The sequence below is a fragment of the Manis javanica genome, chromosome 12 (assembly GCF_040802235.1).
Source record: "Manis javanica isolate MJ-LG chromosome 12, MJ_LKY, whole genome shotgun sequence".
NCBI lineage: Eukaryota > Metazoa > Chordata > Mammalia > Pholidota > Manidae > Manis > Manis javanica.
Window position 1 is genome coordinate 29,774,285 of NC_133167.1, and position 12,389 is coordinate 29,786,673.

The following is a 12,389-nucleotide window of genomic DNA, read 5'->3' on the forward strand; positions in this document are numbered from 1 at the left end:
TAATAATTAAAATGGCAAAGATCAAAGACAAGGACAAAGTATTAAAGGCAGCCAGAGAGAAAAAAAAGGTCACCTACAAAGGAAAACCCATCAGGCTATCATCAGACTTCTCAACAGAAACCCTACAGGCCAGAAGAGAATGGCATGATGTACTTAATGCAATGAAACAGAAGGGCCTCGAACCAAGAATACTGTATCCAGCACGATTATCATTTAAATATGAAGGAGGGATTAAACAATTCCCAGACAAGCAAAAGTTGAGGGAATTTGCCTCCCACAAACCACCTCTACAGGGCATCTTACAGGGACTGCTCTAGATGGGAGCACTCCTAAAAATAGCACAGAACAAAACACCCAACATATGAAGAAGGGAGGAGGAGGAATAAGAAGGGAGAGAAATAAAGAATCATCAGACCATGTTTATAATAGCTCAACAAGCGAGTTAAGTTAGACAGTAAGATAGTAAAGAAGCTAACCCTGGATGTTTGGTAACCACAAACTTAAAGCCTGCAATGGCAATAAGTACATACCTTTCAATAATCACCCTAAATGTAAATGGACTGAATGCACCAATCAAAAGACACCGAGTAATAGAATGGATAAAAAAGCAAGATCCATCCATATGCTGCTTACAAGAGACTCACCTCAAACCCAAAGACATGTACAGACTTAAAGTCAAGGGATGGAAAAAGATATTTCATGCAAACAACAGAGAGAAAAAAGCAGGTGTTGCAATACTAGTATCAGACAAAACAGACTTCAAAATAAACAAAGTAACAAAAGATAAAGAAGGACACTACATAATGATAAAGGGCTCAGTCCAACAACAGGATATAACCATTATAAATATATATGCACCCAATACAGGAGCACCAACATATCTGAAGCAAATACTAACAGAACTAAAGGAGGAGATAGAATGCAATGCATTCATTCTGGGAGACTTCAACACACCACTCACTCCAAAGGACAGAAACACCAGACAGAAAATAAGTAAGGACACAGAGGCACTGAACAACACACTAGAACAGATGGACCTAATAGACATCTACAGAACTCTACATCCAAAAGCAACAGGATATACATTCTTCTCAAGTGCACATGGAACATTCTCCAGAATAGACCAGATACTAGGCCACAAAAAGAGCCTCAGTAAATTCCAAAAGATTGAAATCCTACCAACCAACTTTTCACACCACAAAGGCATAAAACTAGAAATAAACTGTACAAAGAAAGCAAAAAGGCTCACAAACACATGGAGGCTTAACAACACGCTCCTAAATAATCAATGGATCAATGACCAAATCAAAATGGAGATCCAGCAATTTATGGAAACAAATGAAAACAACAACACAAAGCCCCAACTATTGTGGGATACAGCAAAAGCAGTGTTAAGAGGAAAGTATATAGCAATCCAGGCATATTTAAAGAAGGAAGAACAATCCCAAATGAATAGTCTAACATCACAATTATCGAAATTGGAAAAAGAACAAATGAGGCCTAAGGTCAGCAGAAGGAGGGACATAATAAAGATCATAGAAGAAATAAATAAAATTGAGAAGAATAAAACAATGGCAAAAATCAATGAAACCAAGAGCTGGTTCTTTGAGAAAATAAACAAAATAGATAAGCCTCTAGCCAGACTTAATAAGAGGAAAAGAGAGTCAACACAAATCAACAGAATCAGAAACGAGAAAGGAGAAATCACGACGGACCCCACAGAAATACAAAGAATTATTAGAGAGTACTATGAAAACCTATATGCTAACAAGCTGGGAAACCTAGGAGAAATGGACAACGTCCTAGAAAAATACAACCTTCCAAGACTGACCCAGAAAGAAACAGAAAATCTAAACAGACCAATTAACAGCAACAAAATTGAAGTGGTAATGAAAAAACTACCAAAGAACAAAACCCCTGGGCCAGATGGATTTACCTCAGAATTTTATCAGACATACAGGGAAGACATAATACCCATTCTCCTTAAAGTTTTCCAAAAAATAGAAGAGGAGGGAATACTTCCAAACTCATTCTATGAAGCCAACATCACCCTAATACCAAAACCAGGAAAAGACCCCACCAAAAAAGAAAACTACAGACCAATATCCCTGATGAATGTAGATGCAAAAATACTCAACAAAATATTAGCAAACCAAATTCAAAAATACACCAAAAGGATCGTACACCATGACCAAGTAGGATTCATCCCAGGGATGCAAGGATGGTACAACATTCGAAAATCCATCAACATCATCCACCACATCAACAAAAAGAAGGACAAAAACCACATGATCGTCTCCATAGATGCTGAAAAAGCATTTGACAAAAATTCAACATCCATTCATGATAAAAACTCTCAGCAAAATGGGAATAGAGGGCAAGTACCTCAACATAATAAAGGCCATATATGATAAACCCACAGCCAACATTATACTGAACAGCGAGAAGCTGAAAGCTTTTCCTCTGAGATCAGGAACTAGACAGGGATGCCCACTCTCCCCACTGTTATTTAACATAGTACTGGAGGGTCCTAGCCATGGCAATCAGACAAAACAAAGAAATACAAGGAATCCAGATTGGTAAAGAAGAAGTTAAACTGTCACTATTTGCAGATGACATGATATTGTACATAAAAAACCCTAAAGAATCCACCCCAAAACTACTAGAACTGATACCGGAATACAGCAAAGTTACAGGATACAAAATTAACACACAGAAATCTATAGCTTTCCTATACACAAACAATGAACCAATAGAAAGAGAAAGCAGGAAAACAATTCCAGTCACAATTGCATCAAAAAGAATAAAATACCTAGGAATAAACCTAATCAAAGAAGGGAAAGACCTATACTCTGAAAACTACAAGTCACTCTTAAGAGAAATTAAAGGGGACACTAACAAATGGAAACTCATCCCATGCTCATGGCTAGGAAGACTTAATATCGTCAAAATGGCCATCCTGCCCAAAGCAATATACAGATTTGATGCAATCCCTATCAAATTACCAGCAACATTCTTCAATGAATTGGAACAAATAATTCAAAAATTCATATGGAAACACCAAAGACCCCGAATAGCCAAGGCAATCCTGATAAAGAAGAATAAAGTAGAGGGGATCTCACTCCCCAACTTCAAGCTCTACTATAAAGCCATAGTAATCAAGACAATTCTGTACTAGCACAAGAACAGAACCACAGGCCAGTGGAACAGACTAGAGACTCCAGACATTAACCCAGACATATATGGTCAATTAATATTTGATAAAGGAGCCATGGACATACAATGGCAAAATGACAGTCTCTTCAACAGATGGTGCTGGCAAACTGGACAGCTACATGTAGGAGAATGAAACTGGACCATTGTCTAACCCCATATACAAAAGTAAACTCCACATGGATCAAAGACCTGAATGTAAGTCATGAAACCATTAAACTCTTGGAAAAAATCATAGGCAAAAACCTCTTAGACATAAACATGAGTGACCTCTTCTGGAACATATCTCCCGGGCAAGGAAAATAACAGCAAAAATGAACAAGTGGGACTATATCAAGCTGAAAATCTTCTGTACAGCAAAAGACACCATCAACAGAACAAAAAGGAACCCTACAGTATGGGAGAATATATTTGTAAATGACAGATCTGATAAAGGCTTGACGTCCAAAATATATGAAGAGCTCACACACCTCAACATACAAAAAACAAATAACCCAATTAAAAAATGGGCAGAGGAACTGAACGGACAGTTCTCCAAAAAAGAAATACAGATGGCCAACAGACACATGAAAAGATTCTCCACATTGCTAATTATCAGAGAAATGCAAATTAAAACTACAATGAGGTATCACCTCACACCAGTAAGGATGGCTGCCATCCAAAAGACAAACAACAACAAGTGTTGGCGAGGCTGTGGAGTTAGGGGAACCCTCCTACCCTGCTGGTGGGAATGTAAATTAGTTCAACCCTTGTGGAAAGCAGTATGGAGGTTCATCAAAATGCTCAAAACAGACTTACCATTTGACCCAGGAATTCCACTCCTAGGAATTTAACCTAAGAACGCAGCAATCAAGTTTGAGAAAGACATATGCACCCCTATGTTTATCGCAGCACTATTTACAATAGCCAAGAATTGGAAGCAACCTAAATGTCCATCGATAGATGAATGGATAAAGAAATGTAGTCCATATACACAATGGAATACTACTCAGCCATAAGAAGAGGGCAAATCCTACCATTTGCAGCAACATGGATGGAGCTGGAGGGTATTATGCTCCGTGAAATAAGCCAAGCAGAGAAAGAGAAATACCAAATGATTTCACTCATCTGTGGAGTATAAGAACAAAGGAAAAACTGAAGGAACAACACAGCAGCGGAATCACAGAACCCAAGAGTGGACTAACAGGTACCAAAGGGAAAGGGACTGGGGAGGATGGGTGGGTAGGGAGGGATAAGGGGGGGAAGAAGAAAGGGGGTATTAAGATTAGCATGCATAATGGGGGGGAGGGCTGTACAACACAGAGAAGACAAGTAGTGATTCTACAACATTTTGCGATGCTGATGGACAGTGACTGTAAAGGTGTTTATAGGGGGGACCTGGTATAGGGGAGAGCCTAGTAAACATAATATTCTTCATGTAAGTGTAGATTAATGATAACAAAAAAAAAAAAAAAGAAAGAAAAGGGGGATTACTCCCTGATAGGATAAAACTAACTGTAAATCAATGATTAATGCATGCTTTAAATATCCTTAATTTTGATCACTTAAAGGGTGTCAGATGATTGGCTATGAAGGTACATTTTTCTGATAATATTCCTTTCTCTTTAAAAAAATAAAATAAAAAGCAGTTCCTGTGTGGTGACCTCCGATGAGTTCTACATAATGGTATAAAGGGCATATCAAAGGGTGGGCAAAGGGTCTGTTTGTGTTTATACAGAGGATCAAAGCCTAATTTGGCCACCCAGAAAATGAACTAAGATACGATATGAAGAAGAACTTCCAACATCAGCACTCTCTGGAAGACTCATACCAGAAGATGATCATCAAAAAACTTCAACAAAGATCCAGGCGCTGCTACAGCTGTAGCTGCATTCATCCCACCGATTCCTGGACTTGCCATGGGAATGAAGAAGGAGATATCTAAGCTGGCCTGTGCATACAGTAAAACAACAAATTTGACTGGCTCTATACTGTTGGAACTCAACCAAGAATTAGGAGAAGTGCAAGTTGTAGCGCTCCAAAATCTTACAACTACAGACTATCTAGTGTTAAAAGAACATATGGGATGCGAACAGTTACCAGGAATGGGTTGTTTTAATTTGTCTTATTTCTCTCAGACTGTTCAAGTACAGTTGGACAATACCCATCATATCATAGATAAATTTTCACAAATGCCTAGGATGCCTAACTGGTTTTCTTGGTTTCACTGGAGATGGCTGGTAATTATAGATCTTCTTTGGTTATGTAACTGTATTCCTATTATGTTAATGTGTGTGTGCAATTTAATTAGTAGTTTAAAACCTATACATGCTTAAGTTACTCTACAAGAAGATATGTCAAAGAAATAATCAATCTTCCCATGTTTTCTTCCGCCTGCTACTTCTATAGCTTTTCTTCTTCCTTCCTAATTACAACCCTTAAATAGAATTCGTGTCTCATATCTAATTTACCCAGTATCATAATTCCTCCAAGTGGTAAAGATACCTCGAGACAAATGCTGGGCATAGAAGCCACAGGGCATAAATCTGCAAAGAAGTAAAAAGCTAACCTCTTCAAACAATATCACCTCTCTCTCACTTACCAACTTTACATTTCCCTGTAGGGCTCCGGAAGATGACTGGTTAGCCGGAGACGGGTAAGATTCCTCAAGGGAGGAACAACCTAAGACAGGCACAGTCGCAGGGGGGCCATCAGGTGAGAAATTGGGGATCAACAGAGGTGAGGCTTAGAACCTCACCCCCCCTGTTTTGAGAGAAATCTTCTGCATCCGTGGATCTTTTATTGCCCTTGTCTAGCTTGGATTAACACATAGTCTACAGGCACACACCTTATCATCTACATTTGCTCTCTTACAACACTAAACTATGTTTTCTACCTTTATCTTGCATCTACCTACCACTTCAGCATTTTATTAAAAATAATAATAATAATAATAATAATAATAATAATAATAATAATAAAGGGAGAAATGTGGGATCCACATATAAATCAAGTATAAAAATCAAACAAATATTCATATTTGACCTGTTTGTTTATAGTTCATAATGCGTGATCAAAACTGAAAGTTTCTGTGATGACTGCCCTTGTACTGTTCACCATGTAAGAACTTATTCACTATGTAAGAATTTGTTCACCATGTAAGAACTTGTTTGCTATGCTTCAGAAGATTGGAGACTGACGAGAATTAGGCTTGTGGTGGATTAATTATTGTGCATTGAGCACAGAGTCCCTTATACAGAATTTTATTGTTGTTAACAACCATTTGATCAATAAATATGAGAGATGCCCTCTCAAAAAAAAAAAGTAAAATAAACACTTTGAGGCACTATAAAAAAAAACCAAAAACGAGCAAACAAGTAAAACATGGGCAAAAGATTTGACCAGTTACTTCCCCAAAGAAGATACGTAGATGGAAAATAAGAATATGAAGAGACACTGAACATCACCAGTCATGAAGGGAATGCAAATCAAAACCCCAGCAAGATATAATCACATACCTATTAGAATGTCTAAAGTGAAAAGATTGACCATATCAAGTGTTGGTGAGGATATGGAGGAACAAGGACTCTCATAAATTGCTGGAGGAAATGTAAAATAATACAATCACTTTGAAAAAACAGTTTGACGGTTTAAAAAAAATTAAGTGTACATCTGCTATATGACCCAGCCATCCCACTCCAAATCTTTATCAAAACACAATTTTAAATCTGCAAATGTAAATAACCCAACCATTGGAAGGAACTTCAATTTGTAGTTTGGTCTCTTTTTCAAGAAGCTGTCGTTCAGATGTCTAATACAGAGAAAATACTGTGTTGTTGTCCACCTGTTTCCCTGGTGCTGCCAGGAGAGCCAGGTGCAGCCTCTAGGTTGGAATATCATTTTATGTCTTTTCTAAGTCACAACATTTTTGGGAGAGCATTCTTCATTTATTCAACATTTCTTAAACACCTAGTCTCATTAATTTTTTTCCTCTATGCTGGCATAAAAGCAATAAATAAATCTCTAAACAAAATAATTTGTATTCACTTTATCATTTTTGAACTGTGTTTTAGTTTATCATTGTTTTGCATAGTTACAAAGTATCTACTCATAATGATCTAAAATCCCTTAATAACTCAGCCACATTTGGAGTATTTTTTTTTATAGTAAAAAAAATTGAATTTACAAAAGCAGTAATTTGGTGAAGCTGCCTGGCTGGTACCCTTGGGAGCTCACACGTAGATGCCAACCCAGAGCAGCAGGAAGAGGACTACAAAGCCCATGAAAAGTGAGGCCACCAAGGAGATGAGGAGTTCTTTGTAGATATCTCGAGTGTATTTGGTGGAGGTGACCTCATAAACGAAGAACCAGGCGGTGAAGAACATGCGAATGGCCAAGAGCACCACAGTCAGATGGGGGAAGACGGCGGGGTTCACTGGGCTGGTGTATCTGCTCATGGCCTCGAGCTCCATCTCGCCCGCCAGCAGGTAATCCGCTGCTCGCCACCGGAAGAACACGTCTACATTTGGAGTATTTTTTTCTGTGGCCTGGCTCAGTTATTCCATTATGATCTCTAATTCATATCTTCCAGTGAAAAAAACATTTTTTAAATTAAACGTATCTTCCTTCTGGGGTCTTCAAGATACAATTTCAACAATCAGGAACCTAACTGGTATTTCCAATCTGAAAACAAATGGGGTGCTCATTGCCTTTGTGCAGCTTTCTCTCTGGACATGCGCAGCAGCTGGGTTTACAGATCAGCAGATGTGATAATGAGAAACACATTGGGTCAAAACTCAGTCATGAGATCAGGGAAAATCAGTTTTCTTTCCAGTAAAAACAGAGCAACTTGTTTTAAAATCTCACAGCTTCCAGCAAGCTCTGGTGTTTCTGTTTGGTTTGTGAAGCCATTCAGCTTTATGTTCTCCTGCTCTTGTGACAGTCTTTGTCTCTGTTTCAGTAGCACAAAGACAAAAGGCAAAAGGGACTAGAAGCTGCCTTTCTTGCATTTGGGGAGATATATATGATTTCACACTAAGAAAAGATATCTGGTCTTTGTAGCCCCTTTGTTTCCTCTCTCCAAGTTTTACAGCCCTTTTTATCTGTAAATAAAAAAAAGTTGTACATGCATTTTCAAAATGTGCTGCATAATACAACTTCATACATTTAGGAATCTGACAGTTGCCCTCTGAGGTACAGCCTGACAGCCTAAAATCCAGAAATCCATCATTTAGATATAGTGATGCTATGTTATTGCTCCCGGTATGTATTGCAGCACCCAGGAACCACTTATTTGAGATATGCCATTATAACTCTGATAGATTAAAGCACCACATCCAGGAAACAATTGTGCATTGGGGGCAGGGGGGGAGGGAAATGCTATCATAGATCTGCCGTGTTATAGCCCAGAATCCAACAGCCAACCAGGCAGGGCTGTGCTGAATCAGAGCTTCCAGAGACCCGCAAAGTAGCAGGATGACAGTTCTGTACTTCAACAGCCCATTATGAACTAATTAGCATACATGAATTGCAGATTTGAAGCATTAAAGTGATGTACAAATCATTAATTTTTTGTCAAATCCATGTCATTCTTGTGTATGCCTTCCTATTTTAATGTTGCATGACAGTGAAAAGAGGTACAATCCTCTGTATATAAAGAGGAGAGATTTGGTGTAGCTGATATAATGAGATCTATTTAAACACTATGTATTTTTCAGCTTTGAATATATCTGCTTGGAAAAAAATGCTACACTTGTCCCATTAGGGTTCGTTGTGAAAGGATGTTAATATATTCAAAACCCCAGGGGTAGTTCTGTGTGTTGTTTGAATGAAACGGGAGGTAAGACCAACTTCACATTTGAGCTTTCTTTCTAAAAAGTCCTCTTTTTGATGAATAAAAAGAGCCATAAAATCTTTCTCGCTGACTGTGGAAGGTATAACTCTTTAGGATGAGACCTGAGCTTTTCATTGTGCGAGGGCTCTGGTGCAGCAGATTATTCTTGTTAACCCAGTGCCAAACTTAATTTATAAAGATGTGTAATGTAATGCAATGGAGAGGGGAAACAACATCGAAGCTGATTTTCATACCAGCAAAGGCTTCTAAATATTATTTTGTGGTTTTCTGTATTGTCTCTGTGTATTTAATTACTAAAGCTATTTGTGCTTAAACAAATGCTTGGTATTTCATTTGAATTTCTTTATTCTTATTACAGTGGAGTCACAATGCTTAATTTGTTAGTGCTGTAACAGTTTCCATGGTAACAGACTAATGTTATATATAAATATGTATGTGGCATGTATGTATGTGTGTATTATAAATACATGCTATAGATGATTATTCTATTCATTCCAAGAACACATCTCTGAAGATCACTCTCAGGAAAGCCCTAACTAAACTAGAGATATTCAGTGATATCATGTGAACCTGAAGATGTGGTCACCAGCTCGGCTCTCCTGTGTCACACGGGGAAATGGAAGGGAATCTTTGCCGGCTCCCTTCTTGTAGCTTTTCTTCTGCCTAGCAGATTTATCCATACCTTGGCCATACTGTATGAGTCTTCTGCATTTCTCCATTCCTTTTCTCCCAACTTTATTTAAACCACACAGAACATGGATAAAATGAAAACCAAGGCAAAACTGTGGGGGCAGGCAGATGTTTTCCATAAACTGGAATTAGACGGAGGGACTCAAGGGAGAGAGAAGTAGGAGAGCATGAGATGACTTATTCCATGTGTACAGGTGAGAGAGGGGAATTCATAATAAGATAAATATACACATATGTACCACGGGAGCTAGACATTTCACACACCTCCCAGTAAATATTTAAAGTAGACAGTATAGTCTTCATTTTAAAAGCAAGGAAGCTGAGGAGCAGGGCGGGTGAGTAAAAATTGTCATAAATGTTAAATTTGCCAAATCCTGTGTTCTTTGTACAATGTCACCTTACTACCCTGAGGCCTCCCTTAGTGCAAGGTACCAGAGCCATAAGTCCACTCATCCCAGACAAATTAACTTCACACCTTTGTCACCCATACAGTTGAAGCTGGGACAATGACAGTGATATGCTTTGTGTTGCAGGTGACTTTGGTAGTAAGATAAGAATAAACCTGATTGGAAGGGAGAATAGCATGGCCACCTCTATCAGTAGGTGTTATTTTCAGCTTCACATAATAAGAACAACAGCATAACTATAGCAGCTTACTAAATAGGGGTTTATTTTTCATAAATCATCACAAGTTCTGAGATAAGCAAGCATAGGCTGGTAATGGAGACTCCACAATACCATCAGGAACTTAGCAATAAGGCTATTGCTCATCCTTCCACTGACCCATCCTTACTCCGAGACTATAATCTTCATGATCATAAGATGGCTGCTGCCCCACTGGACATCACAACTGCATTCTAGGCTGGAAGGAGAGAAATGGATAAGGGGCAAATGCATGAACCACTTGAGCTCCCCTCTCTCTCTCTCTTTTGTAGGGAAAGTCACAGTTTCACCATCAGATGCCACATGTGCTTTGACTCATGTTTCCTTGGCATTAACCAATGAAGTGTCAAATGACCTCTGGAAACTGCAAAGTATGGAAGGCTTCACAAATATGCACGTTATCCTTGCACAAAGGCCACATTAGTCTTCTCGGTATCAGTCCAATTTTCATTTATGTGCTGCCAAAGCAAGCATAAGCTGTCTAAATAGTAGCTTTTCCAGAAGTCCTAATCAAAAGACTGTGTTTATTTACCATCATTGGCCAGACTTGTGTCGTATGGCCACCCTGTAGAGGCTAGGAAGTCTTTGGGAGAGATTTTAACTGAGATTAATGCTGCCCTTAATAAAATGAAGATTTGGTGAGTAAAGAAGGGAGAATGGTTATTGGATAGGCAATGAATGATACTCATCTTCTGTGATAGATATGTCCTTGTGACTACAACAAGGATACTAAGGATTCACACAGAACTGATTAAACTTGAGCTTTACTTATGTGATTCTAAGCAAGTTCCTTAATTTTTTTAAGCTTTGGTTTCTTCATTTGATAAATGACAATAAAACACATTTTTCAGAGAGTTTCTGTGAGGAAGAAATGAGTCAATGCATATAAAACACCTCAAGGAATATCTGATACATGGCAAGCATTTGACCAATGTTGACTATCACTATTATTGCTATTAATCAAGTTAATCTGGATTTAAATCATGAATTTGCCATTTCTCTTGGGCAAGTTACCAAAAGTCTTTGTCAAGGCCAGACACAGGACAATGTAGAAAACAATACCTTAAGGGTACAGGCCAGAGGGTTTTGTAGATTCTTATTCTGCTTATATAAGCAGGGAGAGAGTCTCTAGAATATTTTACACAATCTAAATGACTGTAATATCATGATTTGCATCCATTAAAACCCATTTCTAACATCCCTAATGCTAACTGGCAAGTCATTAATTTTACCAATGAAAACTCATTTTTAACATTTGTTCTGCTAACTAAGAAAACTCTGCTGGTGTTTTGGAAGATTAAGATAGCTGAGTCCTTGCTGGGAAGCCCCTCTGGAGGGGAGGATTTCTAATTAGCAGACTAGCAGATGACACCTAGCCTGTGAATTTTTGGTCAGGGCAAATGACCTGATGGGTAGCTTAAGCTAACTGACATACATATAACTTTATATTTCCTATAAAGTAGAGGGGTAAGTTTAAATTGCAGACATTCTACTAAGTAGTCCACGTAATTATTAATAAAGGGCGAAATCAGAACTAGACTTGCATTCTTTGAGTCCCCAAATCGAAAGTCTTACTATAGCATCTCAACTTGGCATTAATCTTACAATCTACACCTGTTGCCTTAAGAGGTAACTTTCCCTAAGTTAGTCTATTAACATCATTAAAAGTTTTCCTACTTAGAGTGAAAATAGCAAATTTAGTTGCTGAAATTTATCTTGGAGCATCATGTAAATGGTAAGGCAGGATTTAAAAAAAGAGCATCAAATAACAGAAGTTTGGATTTATAAGAGGTAGTCAAATGTAAAATAACAAATGGGTGGGTATTAGGAAATTAAAACATAAGTATTGACTGAGAAGTTCAAAGCAAACCTTGTTTGTTATCATCTTGCCTCTCTTTTAACCCTGCATTGTCTGTAGTTTGCAGGCCTGCTCTGATTTCATAACTACTTATGTTCACCTCTTTGATAATTTCTCTTTTTTTTTATTAAT

At 38.1% G+C, this 12,389-nt stretch overlaps 1 non-coding gene and 1 pseudogene across 1 annotated transcript; both read right to left on the minus strand.

The window, feature by feature from the left end:
* Nucleotides 1-7,361: 7,361 nt before the first annotated feature.
* LOC140844752 (dolichyl-diphosphooligosaccharide--protein glycosyltransferase subunit TMEM258 pseudogene) lies at nucleotides 7,362-7,722 on the minus strand (annotated as a pseudogene).
* Nucleotides 7,723-10,766: 3,044 nt separating this feature from the next.
* On the minus strand, nucleotides 10,767-10,869 carry LOC118970709 (U6 spliceosomal RNA). Its single transcript, XR_005058765.2, has one exon. It is a non-coding gene; the product is annotated as a U6 spliceosomal RNA (small nuclear RNA).
* Between the last annotated feature and the right edge of the window lie 1,520 nt (nucleotides 10,870-12,389).